The sequence below is a fragment of the Vulpes vulpes genome, chromosome 7 (genome assembly GCF_048418805.1).
Source record: "Vulpes vulpes isolate BD-2025 chromosome 7, VulVul3, whole genome shotgun sequence".
Lineage (NCBI taxonomy): Eukaryota > Metazoa > Chordata > Mammalia > Carnivora > Canidae > Vulpes > Vulpes vulpes.
The window spans coordinates 93963225-93985755 of NC_132786.1; positions in this window are offsets into that span (position 1 = coordinate 93963225).

The window sequence follows — 22531 nt, forward strand, 5'->3', positions numbered from 1 at the left end:
CCGATTAGCAATATTGTCAGACAGGTGAATGGTTAGTGACTAATGGAATCACTATCACCTCTAGATCTATTATTTCACTGTAATAAATGCACATTTGAACCCAAATTGCATACTTTGTTTCCTAATACTAGGAAGTTTTGTGAAATGACATATACACAGGAATAACTGTCATTTGTAATCCATTTTACTATACCAAACATATTTCTAATTTGTAGATCTATTCTTCCTCTTAAGGATAGTGGATTCTGACTGATTTGCTAAGAAGTTTTCAGGTTTTAAGGAATAGAGGAGAAAGGTCCATTGTTTTTTTTTATACTCAATGATTAACACTGGCATGATCATGATGTAAAAATCTGTAATTCTTTCCATCTTTTCATAATTTTTACAACACAAAAGGTAGAATTCCAGTAATCAAAAATCCTAGAGGAGAACACAGGCAACACCCTTTTTGAACTCAGCCACAGTAACTTCTTGCAAGATACATCCACGAAGGCAAAAGAAACAAAAGCAAAAATCAACAATTGGAACTTCATCAAGATAAGAAGCTTTTGCACAGCAAACGATACAGTCAACAAAACTCAAAGACAACCTACAGAATGGGAGAAGATATTTGCAAATGATGTATCAGATAAAGGGCTAGTTTCTAAGATCTATGAAGAACTTATTAAACTCAACACCAAAGAAACAATCCAATCATGAAATGGGCAAAAGACATGAACAGAAATCTCACAGAGGAAAACACAGACATGGCCAACATGCACATGAAAAAATGCTCCCCATCACTTGCCATCAGGGAAATACAAATCAAAACCACAATGAGATACCACCTCACACCAGTGAGAATGGGGAAAATTAACAAGGCAGGAAGCCACAAATGTTGGAGAGGATGTGGAGAAAAGGGAACCCTCTTGTACTGTTGGTGGGAATGTGAACTGGTGCAGCCACTCTGGAAAACTGTGTGGAGGTTCCTCAAAGAGTTAAAAAAAGACCTGCCCTACGACCCAGCAATTGCACTGTTGGGGATTTACCCCAAAGATACAGATGCAGTGAAACGCCGGGACACCTGTACCCCGATGTTTCTAGCAGCAATGTCCACAGTAGCCAAACTGTGGAAGGAGCCTCGGTGTCCATCGAAAGATGAATGGATCAAGAAGATGTGGTCTATGTATACAATGGAATATTACTCAGCCATTAGAAACGACAAATACCCACCATTTGCTTCAACGTGGATGGAATTGGAGGGTATTATGCTGAGTGAAGTAAGTCAATCAGAGAAGGGCAAACATTATATGTTCTCATTCATTTAGGGAATATAAATAATAGTGAAAGGGAATGTAAGAGAAGGGAGAAGAAATGGGTAGGAAATATCAGAAAGGGAGACAGAACATAAAGACTCCTAACTGTGGGAAACGAACTAGGGGTGGTGGAAGGGGAGGAGGGCAGGGGTGGGGGTGAATGTGTGACGGGCACGGAGGGGGGCACTTGACGGGATGAGCCCTGGGTGTTATTCTGTATGTTGGTAAATTGAACACCAATAAAAAATAAATTTATTATAAAAAAATCAATTATCACCTTTTCTATAGTTCCACTGATCTGTTGCCTTTATGGTTTTGAGATCTTTATTCTAAGTTAGAATAACTAGTACCATATTGGATCATTAATATTGACTATAACATATTTTTTTAAAAAACTGACAAAATGTTTATTGAACACATTAGGGATTCTCAGAGTGATTCTGAGAAAAACAGAAGTGCTGTAAGTATGTCTACCAGCTATCCTACTATCCCCCTACATATGTAATTAGCCAGTTCTTTTTTTATATATAAATTTATTTTTTATTGGTGTTCAATTTGCCAACATACAGAATAACACCCAGTGCTCGTCCCATCAAGTGCCCCCCCTCAGTGCCCGTCACCCAGTCACCCCCACCCCCCACCCCCCTCCCTTTCTACCACCCCTAGTTCGTTTCCCAGAGTTAGGAGTCTTTCATGTTCTGTCTCTCTTTCTGATATTTCCCACTCATTTTTTCTCCTTTCCTCTTTATTCCCTTTTACTATTTTTTATATTCCCCAAATGAATGAGACCATATAATGTTTGTCCTTCTCTGATTGACTTATTTCACTCAGCATAATACCCTCCAGTTCCATCCACGTCAAAGCAAATGGTGGGTATTTGTCATTTCTAATGGCTGAGTAATATTCCATTGTATACATAGACCACATCTTCTTTATCCATTCATCAAGGGAAACACACACACACATACTTCTAAAATTGAAACTATAGTTGTCTATAGTCATCAATCTTTTTCTCAAAAATGGAATATTTTATTAACGTCTCTGAAAATTCCTTATGAATTAAAATGATGGTATAAATGTAGTGCTTTTCTGTATTTCTTTAGATATTTGGATGCTTTCTCAGTTCTCTAGTTGGTCCATTTAAGGACTGTAAAATGTAAAGTTAAGAGAAACTATCCTAATTCTCTCATGAATTAGATGTGTATTAGCCTCTGAAAAAGACTTATCATCTCTAGGTCTCTTTAATCTCTAGAGTGAGTCATTGATAATGTCAATGACTTTAATTATTTTAAGGTCATGAGAAAGTTTATTCAAATCAAATCTTACAAAAAAACCTTAACATGTAAAACAGATGAAAATCAAGCTTCTCTGATCATGGTGGGAAGGCCAATAGGAACCTTACTTTTATTTATATTTTCAACATTCCCATGCCCTCTTTTCCATCAAACACCCACCGAAAAGGACTTTGAAATTAGCAGGAATCAACTTAGCTCAGTTTGAAAATGTACGGATTCAATTATAATCCAATTTCATTTATTGACCTAAAAGCCTAAGTATACAACATAGTTGCATTTAAATGATTCTCCTAAAAATCAGTCTAAAATGAGCAAATTCCTAATCATTTAAGGGAGTTAAATGCCATTTATATTTCATCCCTGCATGATTTCAAAACAAAGTAACATAAAAGTGCAGAAATATGTTTTATATTTCTCTACTGAGAGTCAGAATTTGAGTTATAGCCTAAAGCCTCATAAATTAAAGTAGAACCTTTTTTTGTATGACAGCCAAGAGAAAGTATGAGATTCCTAAATCACTGTATTTAACTCAATTCAAAACAAGACTAGATACACAAAAGAAATGTGTTGTTTTATTAAAATTCAGACTCATGTGTGAAGAACCCTAGTCCCATCAAAGCATTTAAATTTTAAAATATTGTTGAAAGGACATTGGTTCTCACTTTGTGTCAATGGCAATTCAGCAATATGGAGTAAAAATGCACTCAGCCCAAGAAAGGTAAAACAAACACGTAGGTGAAATAAGGTACAGGGATGCTTGGGGCGACCATGCCATGAGTATTCTGATGCTCAGTTTTAATTTCTGTTTCATTAGACCCAGATGGTGCCGTTTCTCTACATACCCAGTAGAAAGGCAAGAAGATGTTCACAAACTAACAGACTTCCAGTGATGAAAATGTGACTGTTAATTGCAAAGTTTTATTTCCAGATGTTCAGATAGCTGAGTGCTTTTCAGACAGCACAAAACGCTTGACAGAATAGCTCCAAGAAAGTAAAATAAGACAAGAGATCAAAAACTACTGAAGTTTGAGAAATATGATGCCACCATAAAGGAGTAAATATTCAAAAAATCTTGGTAATGGGAACATCTGGAAGATATGTAGAGGATGCACTAGAAAATAGAACAACCAGTTTAGGCACATTTTATGGACAATAAAGCCCATGATAATTTATTTGACTTGAATAGTAAAATATAATATTTTTCCTTTACTAGGCCATTAGCTGTGGACTTCAAGAATTCAACAAGAAGAAAATTAATTTTATACGTTGGTATTTCTTTAAATATGTAAAATGATTCTAAGCAAAAGGAAAGGTGGTCTTTTGTTTAAGTGCTTCTAAAGTTCATCATTCTTACAAAATAACTCCTCCAATGCAGATTATTGCTATACCTTTATTTTAGGACAGTTGCAAATTTACGTAGATATAGACATCTCATAAAAATTGAATTCTACATATTTATAAATATTTCTCAGTAAGAACCACTAAAAAGCATGATTTCATTTGCAGATTTGTGAACATGCTAAGAAATTAAACATGGGTAGCTTTTGGAGCAGTGTAAGATAATCTTCATTAGCTAGGATCTCCAACACTGATGATCATATACCAATATCTGCTAAACATTTTTCTGTATGTACACTCAGTATATGTGTATTAATTGTGGTAATAAAGAATAAACTCATTGGGGGTCCCTGGGTGGCTCAGCGGTTGGGCGTCTGCCTTTAGCCCAGGGTGTGGTCCTGGAGACCTGGGATTGAGTCCCATGTCAGGCTCTCTGCATGGAGCCTGCTTCTCCCTCTGCCTCTCTCTCATTCTCTATGTGTCTCTCATGAATAAATAAATAAAATATAAAAAAAGAATAAACTCATACTGCTATTCTAACATTTAAACTATAACGTAAAATATATTTTAAAAGGATGCTTTCTGTGTTGGATGTAAAACATTGTGGTAGACCAGTAGTCCTGCTGTAACTACTAAAAATAAGAAAGATAGTACAAATATGATTGTCATTTTTAGAACACCAGAGTACTCTGGATTAGTGAAGAGGAGGTGAAACAAAATTTTGGAAGTGAAAGGACCCTTCTGGAGAGCTCCAGACCTCTAGTTGTTTTCTCCCTGAGAGCATTTGCCAAAATGGATATAAGCTTGGTTTAGATAGAGGATCACTGCTGGGGGGGGAAGGGCAATCAGCAGAGCTTTTAAAAATTGTGCAGTCTTAAATTATGAATTGATATTTGAGGAATCCCAAATGCATGGCCAACTTTCATTCTAGGATATTTGCTGATGTCTGGGGTGATATGGAAAGCTGGAGACTGGGATGGAAACATTTTAAAGTCAAATAAAATATCAGTTTTGTGTTGCTTAAGAAACAAAGTTCTGCTACAGGGATTGCTTTAAACTCACAGTAATCTCTGTCTCAAGAACTGTCATATTTTGACAAAAAGTGGATGGTTAGGTAACTAAGCTTAAAACCTAAAAATAGTGGAAATTAATCTTCCTATGTTTCAGGACCAAGGAAACAGAGATCTGCCAGGTTCTCAATCAAACTTCAGATGAAGGTATCATTACAACTCAACTCAGTCAGACCTTTATTTTTCTCTCTCAATGCTTAAGAATTCACTCCCCTCTACTCTTGCTTGCATTGTTTTTGAGGAGTTTGATGTAATTCTCATCCTCTCTCTCTGTGTAGGGAAAGCAATATCTATCCCCTCCACATTCTTCAAGATTTTCTGTTTTTCTTTGGTTTCTGGAGTTTAAATATGATATGCCTCGGTGTTAATCATTTGATTTTTATTTTGCTTGGTATTTTATTATTTTTTAAGCTTCCTAGATGTATAGTTTATTGCCTGTGATAAAGTTGAGAAAACATTCAGCCATCATTGTCTCAAATATTTTTTTCTGTTTTTTTTTCCTTCTGGTATTTCCACTGTATCTAAATTACACCTTTTGTAATTGTCCCACAGTTTCTGCATCTTCTGTTATATTACTTTGTTGTTCTTTTTGTCCCTTGATTTTTCAGTTTGAAAACTTCCTATTGACATATCTTCAAGCTCATGGATTCATTCCACTGCTGTGTTTATTCTACTAAACAGGCATGAAAGACATTCTTCATTTCTCTTATAGTAATTTTTATTTCTATCATTCCATTTTGATTTTTGCTAGGGTTTCTAGCTCTCTGCTTACATTACCCATCTGTTCTCATGTATTGTCCATTTTTCCCCTACTAGAGCCTTTAGCATATGAATCATAACGGTTTTAAATTCCTTGTCTGGTAATTCCAAAACCTCTGCCATACCTGCATCTGGTTCTAATGCTTATTCTGTTTCTCCAGACTGTTTTTCCCTGATTATTAACATGCCTTGTAATTTTTTGTTTAAAGCCAGTCAAGATGTATCAGGTAATAGAAACTGAGATACAGATTCTTTACTATGAGGTTTTGTCTTTATGGGGCTAGGTGTTGGGCTGTGTTTAATGTTTGCTGTAGGTGTCAAAGCTCCTTCTAGTGTTCTTGTTCTTGGGTTTCCATAGAAACTCCTTTTTAAATATGACATGTGTCTTTTACCTCTTAGTTTTTATATTGGGCTCTGTTGATGGTGTGGTAGGCATGGGGAGACAAAACATTCTTATGATATTTTCTTTAAATCTCATGTTTTTAGGGGGCCTAATTCCTGGGATGTGGTCTTCAGAAGAGTTTGTTAAGCCTTTGTTTTACTTTTCTACCCTTATGTGAAACAGGAAGGCTACTGGGGCCAGAGCTATCTAATAGCTCGTCCCCCAGGTTGGAATAGGTTCTGAGAAAGTAGTTTACTTTGAAGGCGAGTCATTGATATGGAGACCTAAATGCTCTGGGCATATTTTGATCATGGTTACCTTTAACTTTGTTGTACTTTAAAATGATTACTTTCCTCCCTTCCCCTTTATGGAACAGAAGAGGACTTCTTTCTGATCTTTACCATGAGAAGCTGGTGGGGGTCTTAGAGGTACAACTCAGGAAAATGTGGCCAATGCCCCTAGGACTGTGCTCTTTTTAAAATATTTTTTTTCATATTTATCTATATAGTGAAATCATTCCTCTAGGAAAACACCTCCATATATTTGGAATAAAATACAAAATCCTCTTTTGGTCCCCACCAATTGCATCTTCTTAGAAGTAACCACAGATCAGAGTCTGATGTGCTTTAGATTTCTAAGTAGGTAATCATACATTCTGCAAACAATGTTAATTTTACCTCTTCCAAATATTTATACCACTTGCATTAGGCTTGATATGGTACTTTAGATCCTGTTTTGCTCACCCATATCTAGTTTTGTTTAATGCTTCCACTGCTCACCCCATACTTCAGGCATCAGTGTTTCCTTCTTAATAATATGAAACACTGTCGATTCCTAAGAACGTGAAAACAAAAAGTTTGGGTATGTTAACTCCCTATGAGAGACCAAAATAATATTGTTAAATTTTTATTCCATTTTCCTCCCAGACCAGATTTGTTGAAGATATCTCTATGAGACTGAGCAACTGGTTATGCTTGGCACAAAGTGGTGGCCAGCTCAATAATGCAATCTTGTATTGGTTACTTTTTCTTCTCTGCTTGCCTCATTCCCACTTTCCTGAGATTGTACTCCTAAAACAATTAGGAGCACAAGAACTTTTGCCTAGGTTCTTAGGCAACACAGGCAAGGATACCACATTTTCCCCTTTCTTACCATATCGTATCTAATAGAGCCTCCACAAATACACAAAAAAAGATGGTGATGATATAGATTTCATGTATGTCTGAAAAATCTTTATTTTGCCTATGAAACCTATTTAAGTAATAATTTTCATGTATAGACTTATAAATTGACTTATGTAACTGATAAATTTCTACACCAAAATGTGAAGAATAGGGATCCCTGGGTGGCTCAGCGGTTGAGCAGCTGCCTTCAGCCCAGGGAGTGATCCTGGAGTCCCGGGATTGAGTCCCACGTGGGGCTCCCTGCATGGAGCCTGCTTCTCCCTCTGCCTGTTTCTCTGCCTCTCTCTCTCTCTCTGTGTGTGTGTCTCTCATGAATAAATAATTTTTTAAAAAAATGTGAAGACTTTTTTTTCCCAGTTTTCATCTAACTTCTTGCTTGTGATGAAAAACTCAATTTTACTTATGTATTTTTTGAAGGGATCATACGCTATTCATTTTTAAGATTTTAGAACCCTGTTCTTATGCTTTTTATCTTGTACCTCAATAGTATAGTACCTATATGTAAGTTTTTCCTATATTCCAATTTTTCCTCTGGTATGTTTTTCTACTTTAAGACCCAAGTCTTTCTTCAACTTGGGGAAATGTTCTTCAATTTTTCTCTTTCCCTCTCTATTTTTTTCCCTTAGAATTTTTCCCTTTTGTTTTTTTCCCCCTTCTCATTCTCTGGGATGAGATTCTGGAGTTTCTGGAAATATTCTTTATGTCTTTTAATTTGACACATAATTTGTTTTGTGTCTCTTGCTCTACATTCTAGAAATTTGATCAGCCTTCCATAGTGGGATTTATTTTTTGTCTATTTATTTTATAATTCCATTCTAGTAAATTTGTACTTTGGCAATGTGATTTTAACTGTTTCTTATTGTACATTGATTCTTTCCTATAACTCTATTTTCTCTTTTATATTTTTATTGTTGCAGTAACTTCTCAAACCATTTTGAAAACATAATTTTTAAATTATCTTTTATTTGTTGTATGATATACTTTTCTATGGGATTACTTGTCGCATTTATTTGTTTTTGTCCTCTTTTCTACAATTGATTTTCCATGACATAAATTTTAATCTACTTTTGCTTAAGCAATAAATGCAATATGTTGACATTCATAAAAGAAATGTCTAAGAGTGATCAGTCATTTTGAAACAAGATCTCTTTCTTCCATTTCTAATCTGCATTTTCTCATAGGTTCTCCTTACTTACAGGCAACAATTTTCTAGTAGAGAGAGGCACAACAATTCTAGGGTAATATAATACCATCTGCAACCCCAAAACACAAGCCCTGCTTTTGAAAACTTCAGCAAATGCCCCAGAAAATAATCTCTTTTGCTTTATTTAGATCACATGCCATAAGTCCATTTTTGAAGAATTACCATGGAAGTATATGTTAATTATAACACATTTCAATCTTAAATCAAAAATAATATACTTTTTATAAATAGACTGCACTCTTATTTCAAACTAGAAGATAGATTTTTTTCAAACTTTTGGGTTATACTAAGTTAATTTTTTTTCCCCAATGAGATTTGAAAAGCAAATTCTTTTTTCAAATTGCTGTCACCGTTTTGCATGTAACTACAGGCTTTAAAATTCTTCCTTGTGATATATTATGAAATCATAAGGAAGCTTTGTATTCTTTTAGAAGAAATATCAAGACATTAGACACCTGTCTTGGCGGAACACAAATGAAATGGTGAGATCCCATGAAAATGCAAACATGTTAATGTTTATTTACATCTTTTAAACTTGGGAGTTCATTTCCAAATATATATGAAATATTGGAGCCAATATAGAATGCAAACTGTAAGCAGCATTTATTTTTTACTACAATTGGTTCATAAGTTCATTTTATTATGGGGTTTAGTTGGAGTCTTGTAAACTTAAAAAGATTGTATATAACTTACAAACTTGAAGAAAGGCTATCTATACAATGTACTCTATGTACTAGCAAATCTTTAAATTCTCCAAAGTTCAAAAGACCAATCTAGTCATGGATTAAATTGTATTGATACAGGATAGGAGAACACTGGCCTATTGGAAAGAGGAATATTTTCAGTTCAAAGAGATCACTACCAACCAGTGAGAAGTAGAATAAAAAACCGTGAAGATCAGCATGAACCTGAGACAATTGCATTGAAGACTGGTAACCCAGAGATAAAAAAGCCTATTTCAGAAAAGGATCAAAGCCCCCAACAACAGAGAGAATAACTGTAAAAGGAAAATTTTTGGAGGTGATCACAGAAATAAGCTCTCTCCTCTTGGAATGAACTTGCTGAAATTTTGTTGCATCATTCAAAAAAATACTTTGAATACATCATTAAAGGGTTTCTTCAGAGACTTAATCTAACAAGTAAAAGTTCTTTAGTTGAAAAAGGGAGAAGAAAGAGTTTTGTTATGTAATGTGCTATGCTTGATTTGGAAACTTTTGCAGGTCTCAAAATGTCTATTGTGTATATGTACAGATTAAGAAAGATATAGAGGGACACACTATATTATCAGACTTAATGCTAACTTAATTTTTACCTGTGAAATGGGGAAAACTGCACTTTCTGAGGTGTAGGCTACAAGATGGATAGAATAAAGATACAGGGTACTCTTACAGTTATAGTATGTAAAACTCTAGTATGACAAAACTGTTTCTTTATGAAAAAATGACTTGAAAGAAATCCAGCTGCTACTGGTTGAGATTCATTAAAAGTATTAATGTGTTTATCTAGAAATTCACATTTTAGGTAAATTATGAATTGTCAAGTTATACAGCAGCTTGGAAATTTGAAGTTGTCAAGGCCACCGTAAGTTCTATGTGAAGACAAGAAAAAGTGATTTGTGAATCTGATTCAGCAATGTTCTAAATAGTCCAAAATTTGTTCTTACTCTGAAAGAAAAAAAAAACTGTAGTAAAATCTGAAAAAGCAATTAACTCATAGTATGAAACATATAATGTTGGAAGGAAATATGCTTTGGAGCCATTTATTTCCATAGCTGTATAAACAAACTATAGTCCTGTGTTATAGATGCCTTAGTAACCCGAAGGTATTATTAGTATTTCCCAGTTATACTCTATTGTATTTAAAGGAACAAAATAGGTGTTTAGAGACATATTCTTGAATTTCAGATGGTCTCAGAAAGCATTTTACCAGAATATGAAGACTCATCTATATTTCACTTATAATTATCAAGAAGAATTTATGATGTAGTGAAAATAAAACATGACTGGTTTACAAAAAATTTGGATTCTAGCCTTGATTTTCATACCAGATAGATGTTTGATTTTGTTCAGGCATTTGATCTTTCCAGGGTTTGGATGCTTTCTAGTTGAGAAGTGGAGTAGTAAACCCAGGTGAGTCACTTCCTTGATGTCCTTTCTCCACAAAACAAAACAAAACAAAGTCCCCAAGTGTCTGCAGATGACTTTAAATCATTTCAGCTGCTTCTCACTTTACATGTTGGCAGCATTACAAGTAAAAAACAGCATTTCTACATGAAATGTGTGTGTGTGTGTGTGTGTATGCTGCATCTTCTGTGTACATGTGTGTATCACATCTTCTTTATTCATCAGTTGATGGAAACTTTCATTGTTTCCATAATTTGGCAATTGCTAATTTGGATTTCAGAGGGAGGAGAGGAAGACAGTGGCAGAGTATGAGGACCTTATGTTTATCTTGTCCCAGGAACACAAGCAGGTAACTATCAAATCATCCTAAATACTCCAGAAATCAAGCTGAAAATTGACAGAACAGACTCTACAACTAATGGGAGAGAAGAGGCCACAATGAAGAAGGCAGGAAGCATGGGGATGTCTTTTAGGGGATGAACAGATAGTGGGTGCTGCAGTAGGGAAGGTGTTGTGGCAGTAGAGAAGAGTGAGGGATAGAAGAGCACACAGGGAAATGCACAAGGACACTGTCTTAAATTCTTTATGTATATTAACTAATTAAGTCCTTACTCAACCATGTGTGAAAGAAATAATTATTATTTCCATTTCACAGATGAGGCACAGAAAGGCTAAGTAATTTCATCTAAGTTCCATAGACATTGGCAGAACCAGGATTCAAAGCCATTCAGTCCTTTCAGTGTTCAAGTTCTTGACCATTATGCTATGATTCCCTGGACTATATTCCATTTTTAGTAATACAAAACTATATTTTTAAAATTGATAAACTGATTTGGTCAATTAGGATTGGAATACAGCAGCCAAGGGAATCCTTAATCAACTATACTAGTTAAAAATATTCCCTTTGGCACTGTTTTTATTATTTAAAGAGAAATAATTAGCTCTATAGGATAAACGTAAAGAACTGCCCAATTAGAGACTGATTTTTCAAAAAACTCTGGCCATTGACTTTGATTTTTAAGTCTGAGAGAGTGTAGTACTTGGCTCTCTCACATAGTTCTATTTTAGCTAACTAAGTTGGTTGAACCAATGAGCAAACTTGAGGAAACTTCACAAATTTTTATATGGCTGGCTGCTTGTGATTTTTTATTTTTCACATTGCCTCATTGACCTTCCAATTCTTTATTGACTGTCTAATGTTCCTTGCCAAAATAAGAACAGTAAAAGAATGATAATATAGGTTTCTGTGGTCAAAAAATTAAAACTAATCTGGAAAAACAGTCTTAAAAAGCTGGTATCTGTGATTCCTTGTAATAGAACAATCAGATCATTCTATCACATTTCAGTAGGGAGATAAATATATTATAAATCTAAAGCTGAAATGGAAAAAAAAAAAGGTGAGGAGAAAAGTCTAAAAGTAGACACATACCTGGCATCAAGTCCTTTGTTGTAAAACAAATTTTGAATTTGCCAAGTCCAGAAGTCATTACGGTATGAGGCAAATAATGAATATGCATTTGTGCTGTAATTTTTGTTGGAGCACAAAAGTCGTGTTAATAAAACTGTCAGACTTGAGAGAGGCATTTCCTAAATTGTCAAAGGATTTCCTGTGGCTTCAACTTCAGCTTCTCTTTGGTAAATTCTGATTATTGTAAACTATCTGAGGACATAACAGGATCAACAGTAGTTTTGTTAAATCTTTTTTAGTGAATGAGTTAACATCTTCATTACTTTTACTGATACCTATTTTTAGCTTTTGAAAAAAAATATAGTCACTTAAGTTACATTTATTATTTATGTAATTATTTTCTAATAATAAATGGAAATTTATCTTACTAATTCAAAAAGTCATGTACTAAATTCCCATAGATACTGTATTTCATAGAGGTGATGTGCTGCACAATGATCATCTGTGATGGATTATTTTGTTTTATAAATTATTTCTCCACTATTGACGAGTAGAGTATACTCAAAAAATGGAACTGTATCTACACTGAAAATGGCATTTTCAGAGGCTGATATATTAGTTCTCATATTACTATAAAATATCTGATAAGAGTATTTAAATTGCTATATCTCACACAAACAATATTTTAAAAATAGATTACATATACAATGGTGGAATTAGTCACATTTGAATGTCATGGAATGATTTTTTGGAAATATAAAAATGTAGTAGGGTCTCATTTCAAAAAATTCTGGTCATCTACAGAAGTAGGAAGTATGTATGTCTTCTATTATAGAAATAAGTTGACAATTTTAATCTTCTGCTTATTTACCTGTTGGCATTTTTTTTCACCCAACTGATTTAACCGTACCTCTTGTTGTATGGCTTTTATAATAAAGTCCCTGGTAATTTTACTTTTAAGTCTTTGGATGTTGCTTCTAAATCTTTTTTGCCACCCCCTTCTACATAACCCTTCGATGATAATATTCTTCTTTATCTACAACCCAGACATCTCTCCTGAATTTCTTCACAGACATTTAACACAACACCTCCATCTTCAGTTGAATGACTAATACATCTTTTTCCTCTTTCAAAATCAAAAAGAGACCATGACATCTCTGCTCCTATGGTAGTGTTTCCTATATTGGATGATTGCACCAATAGCCATTTTGTTGCTTAAACCAGTAATGAGGAAGTCATTTTTAAAATTTCTTTTCTCTTATTCCTTCTAATCAATCACCGATAACTCTTCCTCTTTCCTTCAAATATTCTCACACCTGTCCCATTTATTTTATTTCCTCTGTGTTCTCCCTCCATTCTAGCGGCAGTTTCCTTAGAAAAGTGTACAGAGTAATACTAAGAGTACTATTTTCATGCAAGCCTCCAAGTGTGTCATACTTTCTATTTCTGTTCACCCCAAGCACCACCAGGCGAGTGCTCCAGGGTGTCATTCTAGTGTCATTTCACACTACCCTTGACAGTCACTCATCTGACCTAAGCACCCACACACCCTTCTTCACAAGCCCTCCCACAACAAATACTGGATCAGCCACTCTTAGATCATAAAGCTCCTCAGTATCTGTAACCTCTTCTTAAAATATTCTCTTGGCCTTTGATGAACCCCAGATATCTACCGGGGCAATTTCTTCCTTTTCCTAACTTGTAGTTGTTTCATTTCTCACTTACCACAGGTCTACATGGACTACTTAGAATTCCTTATTTTCCATTATTACTTACAACCCTTTACTTCAACCTCATTTTTTGAGAGTCATCCCTGTGGATAAAATACTTTTTCCACCATTCATGCTGTCATCTAACAATTTTCTTCTTACTCAACTTCCTCATTGAAAGCTAGAACTTACAGCTAATCGTTTTCTCCTTACTGGTTATTTTTCTTTATGACTTCAATATGTACAAATCCTGTCCCCTGGCCTTTCATTTTTCTGCTATCCCCCTTTCTAATGACCTTTTATGCATTATACTGCTGCCATTCCTTTTTATGAAAATATGTATAAACCCTGTTATTACCAGAAGCTTTAAAAATAGATATTTAAAGCAATCTACTGAGATAAACAATTTCATTTTTATAGCATTTCCATCAAATATGTATATGGCTACAAATCTTTGATTTCTTTCATATCCCCAGTGTGTTAACTCCATTATTTTTTTTCAATATCCACTTGCTTCTGAGATCAGCCTTGTTTCTATGGTCCATAGACAACATTTCTCATTTGTAAATATTTTCAGTTGGTCATTTGACTCTCCTACTATTTTACTTATTGGGGAAAATATGTATGGATGAAATATATCATCCCTCTTTTCTGTATACAAACTGAACTAATAACTATATAGGAAATCACCCAAATGAAGCTAGGAGTTTTTGCTATGCATTTTTTAAATTAAAATTTCAACATTGATGTAAGATTTTTTGTGGCACTCAGCATGGCCCAACAATCATATTACATCTCAAATAGGCAGATTGCCCTACTACTTGAAATTATTTCATACTACTATTGAGGTAGAAATTGGTTAGCTGCCCTCCAAATAATTTTCTTCTTCTCCTAGACTCATTAGCTGACTAAAATCTCCAGCCTCCTTTATTTTTTTATAAATTTATTTTTTATGGGTGTTCAATTTGTCAACATATAGAATAACACCCAGTGCTCATCCTGTCAAGTGCCCACCTCTGTGCCCGTCACCCAGTCACTCCCAAACCCCGCCCACCTCCCCTTCCACCACCCCTAGTTCCTTTCCCAGAGTTAGGAGTCTTTCATGTTCTGTCTCCATTTCTGATATATCCCACTTATTTTTTCTCCTTTCCCCTTTATTCCCTTTGACTATTTTTTATATTCCCCAAATGAATGAGACCATATAATGTTTGTCCTTTTCCAATTGACTTACTTCACTTAGCATAATACCCTCCAGTTCCATCCACGTTGAAGCAAATGGTGGGTATTTGTCATTTCTAATGGCTGAGTAATATTCCATTGTATACATAGACCACATCTTCTTTATCCATTCATCTTCCGATGGACACCGAGGCTCCTTCCACAGTTTGGCTATTGTGGACATTGCTGCTAGAAACATCGGGGTGCAGGTGTCCTGGTGTTTCATTGCATCTGTATCTTTGGGGTAAATCCCCAGCAGTGCAATTGCTGCGTCATAGGGAGATCTATTTTTAACTCTTTGAGGAACCTCCACACAGTTTTCCAGAGTGGCTGCACCAGTTCACATTCCCACCAACAGTGTAAGAGGGTTCCCCTTTCTCCACATCCTCTCCAACATTTGTGGTTTCCTGCCTTGTTAATTTTCCCCATTCTCACTGGTGTGAGGTGGTATCTCATTGTGGTTTTGATTTGTATTTCCCTGATGGCAAGTGATGCAGAGCATTTCTTCATGTGCTTGTTGGCCATGTCTATTTCTTCCTCTGTGAGATTTCTGTTCATGTCTTTTGCCCATTTCATGATTGGATTGTTTGTTTCTTTGCTGTTGAGTTTAAGAAGTTCTTTATAGATATTGGAAACTAGTCCTTTATCTGATAGGTCATTTGCAAATATCTTCTCCCACTCTTTAGGTTGTCTTCTAGTTTTGTTGACTGTATCCTTTGCTGTGCAAAAGCTTCTTGTCTTGATGAAATCCCAATTGTTGATTTTTGCTTTTGTTTCTTTTGCCTTAGTGGATCTATCTTGCAAGAAGTTACTGTGGCCAAGTTCAAAAAGGGTGTTGCCTGTGTTCTCCTCTAGGATTTTGATGGAATCTTGTCTCACATTTAGATCTTTCATCCATTTTGAGTTTATCTTTGTGTATGGTGCAAGAGAGTGGTCTAGTTTCATTCTTCTGCATGTGGATGTCCAATTTTCCCAGCACCATTTATTGAAGAGACTGTCTTTTTCAGTGGATTAGTCTTTCCTCCTTTGTCGAATATTAGTTGACCATAAAGTTGAGGGTCCACTTCTGGGTTCTCTATTCTGTTCCATTGATCTGTGTGTCTGTTTTTGTGCCAGTACCACACTGTGTTGATGACCACAGCTTTGTAGCACAATCTGAAATCTGGCATTGTGATGCCCCCAGCTATGGTTTTCTTTTTCAAAATTCCCCTGGCTATTTGGGGTCTTTTCTGATTCCACACAAATCTTAAAATTGTTCAAACTCTCTGAAGAAGGTCCATGGTATTTTGATAGGGATTGCATTAAACATGTAAATTGCCCTGGGTAACATTGACATTTTCACAATATTAATTCTTCCAATCCATGAGCATGGAATATATTTCCATCTCTTTGTGTCTTCCTCAATTTCCTTCAGAAATGTTCTATAGTTTTTAGGGTATAGATCCTTTACCTCTTTGGTTAGGCTTATTCCTAGGTATCTTATGCTTTTGGGTGCAATTGTAAATGGGATTGACTCCTTAATTTCTCTATCTTCAGTCTCATTGTTAGTGTATAGAAATGCCACTGACTTCTGTACATTGATTTTGTATTCTGCCACACTGCCAAATTGCTGTATGAGTCCTAGCAATCTTGTGGTGGAGTATTTTGGGTTTTCTATGTAGAGTATCATGTCATCGTCCGCCTCCTTTTAGTTAGAAGTAATCATTTTCCTGAGTTCTGGCCAATGGAACTCAGGCAGAAAGTATAACTATCATTTTCAAGCCTGGCCCATGAAAAATCTCCTACATACAATGCTTCTCTTAGCTGATCTTTTCACTGAATGGAAAAGTACTCTGAGGATCTAGCAGATGCTGAAGTCACAGCTGGAAAGAAAATGGATCAAGAGTGACTATGAAGAAGAGAGCTTAGCTATCAGGAATATTCACATTGATTTTGTATACATAACAATATATTTATCACTTTTAGCTGCTGAGAATTTGGGATTTGTTTTGTTACACTAATGCATATTACTTAACCAAAGCAAGAGTCTTTCCTTCTACTTTATTCTCAGATAATGACCTCCTGACATAATTTGTTAAGAAAACTGAAATGACTAAGATCAAATTCTCTCCATTTTCCATCCCGGAACATCTAATCTGCTTACATTCGTGCCCATATTTTTCCTTCTCTTTTGCTGCAATGGAATGGAATGCTAAAATGGAATGACTGGCCCTCTTTTATGTACAAGGACAATCACTCAGCTAGTGCTCTGGGTTCTACCCTTTATAACCTCTTTAAAGAATGATGGTCCTTCACTTAGTTATCTCTGCCATCACCTACAACATCAATTTTTCTGGCTACATAGGATCTTTCATATCAGCATAGAAAGATGTTCTACTTTCTGCTATTTTCATGAAAACCCTATTGTTAATCCACATTTCCTTCCAATTATGGCCTTTTCGAGGTCCCAATGGGCCAAACATTTTCAAATAGTTTTCTATATTTACTTTTTCTGTGTATATTTTATAATGTTTTTATGGTGAAATGGGGGTGAAGGAATTGTCACCCATCTGAAAAAACACAAAGAAGAATAATCATTCTATATCTATCATCCTTAATTAGTCTGGTTCACATTGCAAAATTATTGCTTTGGAGTTTTATTATGTTCTATTTTAAAAAAAATCAGTTTGTTTTGCAAAGGGATAAATATGAATTATAAATATTTTTAAATTTTGCAGAGAAATTATAAAGACAATAGTTTAAAAAAAATCTCTAAATACCACTCCCCTAAAATTGTCTCAACACAAAGCAAAAGCATATATCATTGTACACATGTAAACAAATTCACAAGTGATATTTTTATAAAAATAGAATACTGTGTATTGTATTTTAAATAAAATGTTTTATTTGAATTTTACTATGAATAGTATATACTGTATATACCTCTGCAAGCATATGACTTACTTCTATAAAAGGAAGGATTCCCACTGTTGTTTCCAACTGGTTTTGTTTCACTTGTTTAATGTTTACCACTAATCATTTTTTCCTTTTTTTTTTTTTTAAGATTTTATTTATTCATGAGAGACAGAGAGAGAGACACACACACACACACACACACACACACACACACACACAAGTAGAGGGAGAAGCCAGCTCCATGTGGGGAGCCTAATGTGGGACTCCATCTGGGTTGCTAGGATCAGGTCCTGGGCTGAAGGCGGCCTAAACTGCTGAGCCACCCAGGCTGCCCAAATTCCTGGGTTTTATCTTCCTCCTGTTTTGCTGAATTTCTTCATCAAACATTTTTCCTTGCAAAGAGGATTGTTTCTTTTCTGAAACTTCCCACATTTGAGGATATATCCCTGTTGCCTTTAATACTTGACTGATTTGGCTGGCCATGATATTACTGGGTCACACTTACCTAAGGACATTGTGGAAAGAACCTCATTGTATTCTGGCATTGAAGGTTACTGAGGAGAACTTTGATGTGAGCTTGATATTTCCCTGTTGTAGATGATTTGAATTCTGTATGTCCCAAAAAAGATTTCTTTAAAGTAACACTTAAATATCTGACTCAGCCTATAGTTTGTTCTTGAGGTTTCTGTATCAAAGTATCCTGGAATATAAGGCTTTCTTTCAATTTGCAGATTTAATTATTTATTTTAGGGAACTCTCTTATACTAAATTTTAAAATAATCTTCTGTTCTATTGTTAGGTTTTTCTACTTCAAGAACAAAAGTTCTATTTACCTTGGCTTATCTTGCTCTACCATCCATGTCCAATTGTTTCATTCCGTTTCTTTAAGCTCTTTTATATCTACCGTGATTATTTCAAACACTTCCTCTAAGTCAGCAATTTTATTTTTAGTTGTGTCATTTTTGTTCTTTGCTTCTAATTAATATATTAATTCTATTATGATGATTTAATCCTCACTTCCCTTACAGTTGCAGTTATTTTCAAACTACTTCTTATCTTACGTTTGATCTTGGAGCTCTTATTTTACAGAAATAACATTTCTTAATTTGTTCTACAATGTGAAACAATTGTGAATAATTGCCTTTTGTTCAAGTTATAATTTCCTATTGGATGAGCTCTTTTTCATGCTTTAATATCTTAAGTTGTTTTGCCATATTATGTTTGCTTAATTGCTGTGTTGGTTTTTTTTTTCTTTCCCATTTCTGGTTGTCCCTGTCTAGACACTCCATTTGCTTAGATAATTGTGAGACTAACTGAGCTATCTTCCAACAGTATCAAAGCCAGTTTTGCTTTATTTTCTCCCAGAGATGTGATGTGAAGACTGGATAAATGGTCTGTATGCATTTTTTGTGGGATAGGAAGCAGCACCTTTTGTGGACTTAGTGGTGTCATTTGTAGTAGAGTCTCTGCTTTTTCCTTTATGAATTTTTTATGTATACTACCAAGGTTTACTTTTCCTAGTTTTAGGCAAAGGTAGATTGAGGTTTAGTGAGTTTACACAAATTGTAGGGCCTTGGTTAAAGAATACAAAATTATGAAAATGACATTAGGTGTAGTTCCTTAAAAGGGACTCACGTGAGTGAGGAAAACCTGAGGCTTAATCTTTATTAGCTTCCACTACATCTGCCTTAATGAGGTGCATTTTGTAGCCATGCAAGTCAAGATTATTTTTCTTACGAAATGTAAAGTTCTGATGTCTTCCTTTCTATCAGAGTTATCTTCTTTGTTTCTTTCCCCACTTTACAGCATTCTTTTTAGATGTCATTTCCTTCACTTCATTGTCACAAGAAAAAGAGATTATGCCGACTTGGGTTATCTAATCCATGCTTTGCTCAGGACTGTTTTTTTTTTTTTTTTTTTTTTTTGCTCAGGACTGTTTGTGCAAATACCACATGTACTGATCAGGGTTCTCCAGAGAAACAAAACCGGTAAGATTATATTTATGCGTGATGCACGTGTGTATATATGTGTATAGAGAATGAGGAAAGAGTTCTATAATTCAGTCTGAATACAAAGACCTGAGAACTGGGGAGGCCACTGTTTTAAGTTCTAGAATCTGAAGGCTGGAGAATCATGAGTCCCAAGGCCGGAAGATAGAAGATGGATGTCCCAGTCCAAGAAAAGACAAATTGATCCTTCTTTTACCTTTTTATTCTATTCCAGCCCTCAGTGGATTGGCTGATGCTTGTCTACATTGGTGAGGGTGGATCTTCTTTATTCTGTCTACTGATTCGAATGCTAATCTCTTCCAGAAACACCGTCATATACCCTGAAATAATGTTTTACCAGATACCTGAGCATTCCTTGGCCCAAACTGATAGGGAAAACTAACCATTACAGGAAGGGATAGGACCCATGCCATACTCTTTCTCTTTTTACTCTGGTATAATGTCCTATACTTTTTCCTTTTCCCAGCTTACTGATTAAGGTTAGTATTGCTTGTTTGGCTACTACTTATAAGTTTTGATGTGGGTTTTACTTTATTTGAGGAGACAAGATAAATTCTGTGAGGAATTTCTTATGGTAGATTTCTTCATTGACTTCTCAACTCTTACAGCGGCTCCCATCACTTCCCTGCTCCTGTCAAGGCTACAATGACCTCCTTGTAGAAAAAACAGTGCTTTAAATATGTCTTTCTTAGTCTCTCAACAGAATTTACTAAGATTTCCCATTGGCTTTTCTTGAAAGATTATCCCCTCTGGGCTTCCTTGAAACAAACCTTTCTAATTCATTGGAAGCCATTTTTCTATCTCTTGGTTAGATTCTTCTATATTTCTGAAGGAAAGTTCTCAGTACAGTCTCAAGCCATCTTCTTTTTCTCCACAGTCTTTCATTCCCTGGCTTAAGTATAAATTACATGCTGAAGATTTCTAATATTATATCTACAGGATGAATTTCTACCTTGAGCTCCAGAAAGGAATGTGTATCTGCACTTGGATACTTTACAGCTATTTGCAAGTTAAGTGAACAAAATGGAATTTTACTTTTTCCTTCTCAAATCTTTACCTTGCATTCTGTATGAGTTTTGCATATTAGTAAATTTAAATAAATACTTGTGCTCATCTATTTACAGTTGAAAAGTAAAGGATATGTATTAAAAACCAAAATATGCATAATGTAACAGCTATTAATAAACATATATGTATATGCTACTGACCCTAAGAAATAGGTCAAAATTAGTAGTTTTGAAATCCTTTGTGTGCTCATCTCAGATTCATTTCCTTCCTCCTTGTTGCATGTAATCACATTTGGATTTCTCTTGATTTTCCTTATGGTTATTGCATATATGTATGTACTAGAATATAACTGTATAATATATACATATATAAATAGTATATATGTATTTATATAATTTTATATATTTTTTTTTAGAAAAAGTGATAAAAATACAATAGTGAGTTCTGAAGCTGCTTGATGTCTATATAGAAATAGCATACATAACAGGTAGAATTAGAGATCATAGGGATAAGACTATTGAATAAATGTCACTGAGACAATTAATTATGCAGATGTAAAATTTAGATCCCTATCTGTCTACACTAATACCAATTACTTGAAAGAGTAAATATAACAAGGCTTGGGAAATATAGGTAACATACACTAGAATAGGAAGATCAAAGAAAGCGGTCATCCTCTGACACATGGTGGCCACTCTCTTCATTGTTCAGCTATCATCAAGGTAAGTCACAAAAATAAATAAAGACCCAATAACCTTAAAAAGAGGAATATGGGTATTAAAAAAGGGAAACCTTAAATAGAAACTGAAGAAAAATTTTATACCAAATAAAATTGATTTTTTTAAAAAGATTTATTTATTTATTCATTCAGAGAGAGTGAGAGAGAGGCAGAGACACAGGCAGAGGGAGAAGCAGGCTCCACGCAGGAAGCCCCACGTGGGACTCGATCCCGGGTCTCCAGGATCACACCCCGGGCTGCAGGCGGCGCCAAACCGCTGCGCCACAGGGGCTGCCATAAAATTGATTTAAATGAGAAAGACCAGAGACTAAAATTTGGAAAATTATAAGACTAAGCATTTAATAAGTTAGAACAAAACATTATTAAAGGTAAGATAAATACTAAAAAATATTTTAAAAATTTTTATTTTATTTATTTATTTTTAAGGTTTTATTTATTTATTTATTCATTCATTCATGAGACACAGAGAGAGGCAGAGACATGGGCAGAGAGAGAAGCAGGCTTCCTGGGGAGCCCAATGTAGGACTGATCCTAGGACCCTGGGATCATGACCTGAGCCAAAGGCATGCTCAACCACTGAGTCACCCAGGTGTCCCAATAGTAAAAGATTTTTTAAAAAGAGGAAAGTTTGAGATAACTTGGCTATCTGAAAAATAAAGCTTAACATTATAAGAATGGAGTTAAGAGCCAGCAGAAGGGCAGCCCGGGTGGCTCAGCGGTTTAGCGCTGCCTTCAGCCCAGGGCCTGATCCTGGGGACCGAGGATTGAGTCCCATGTCAGGCTTCCTGCATGGAGCTTGCTTCTCCCTCTGCCTATGTCTCTGCCTGCCTCTCTCTCTCTCTCTCTCTCTCTCATGAATAAATAAAATCTTAAAAAAAAACGAGCTAGAAGAGGA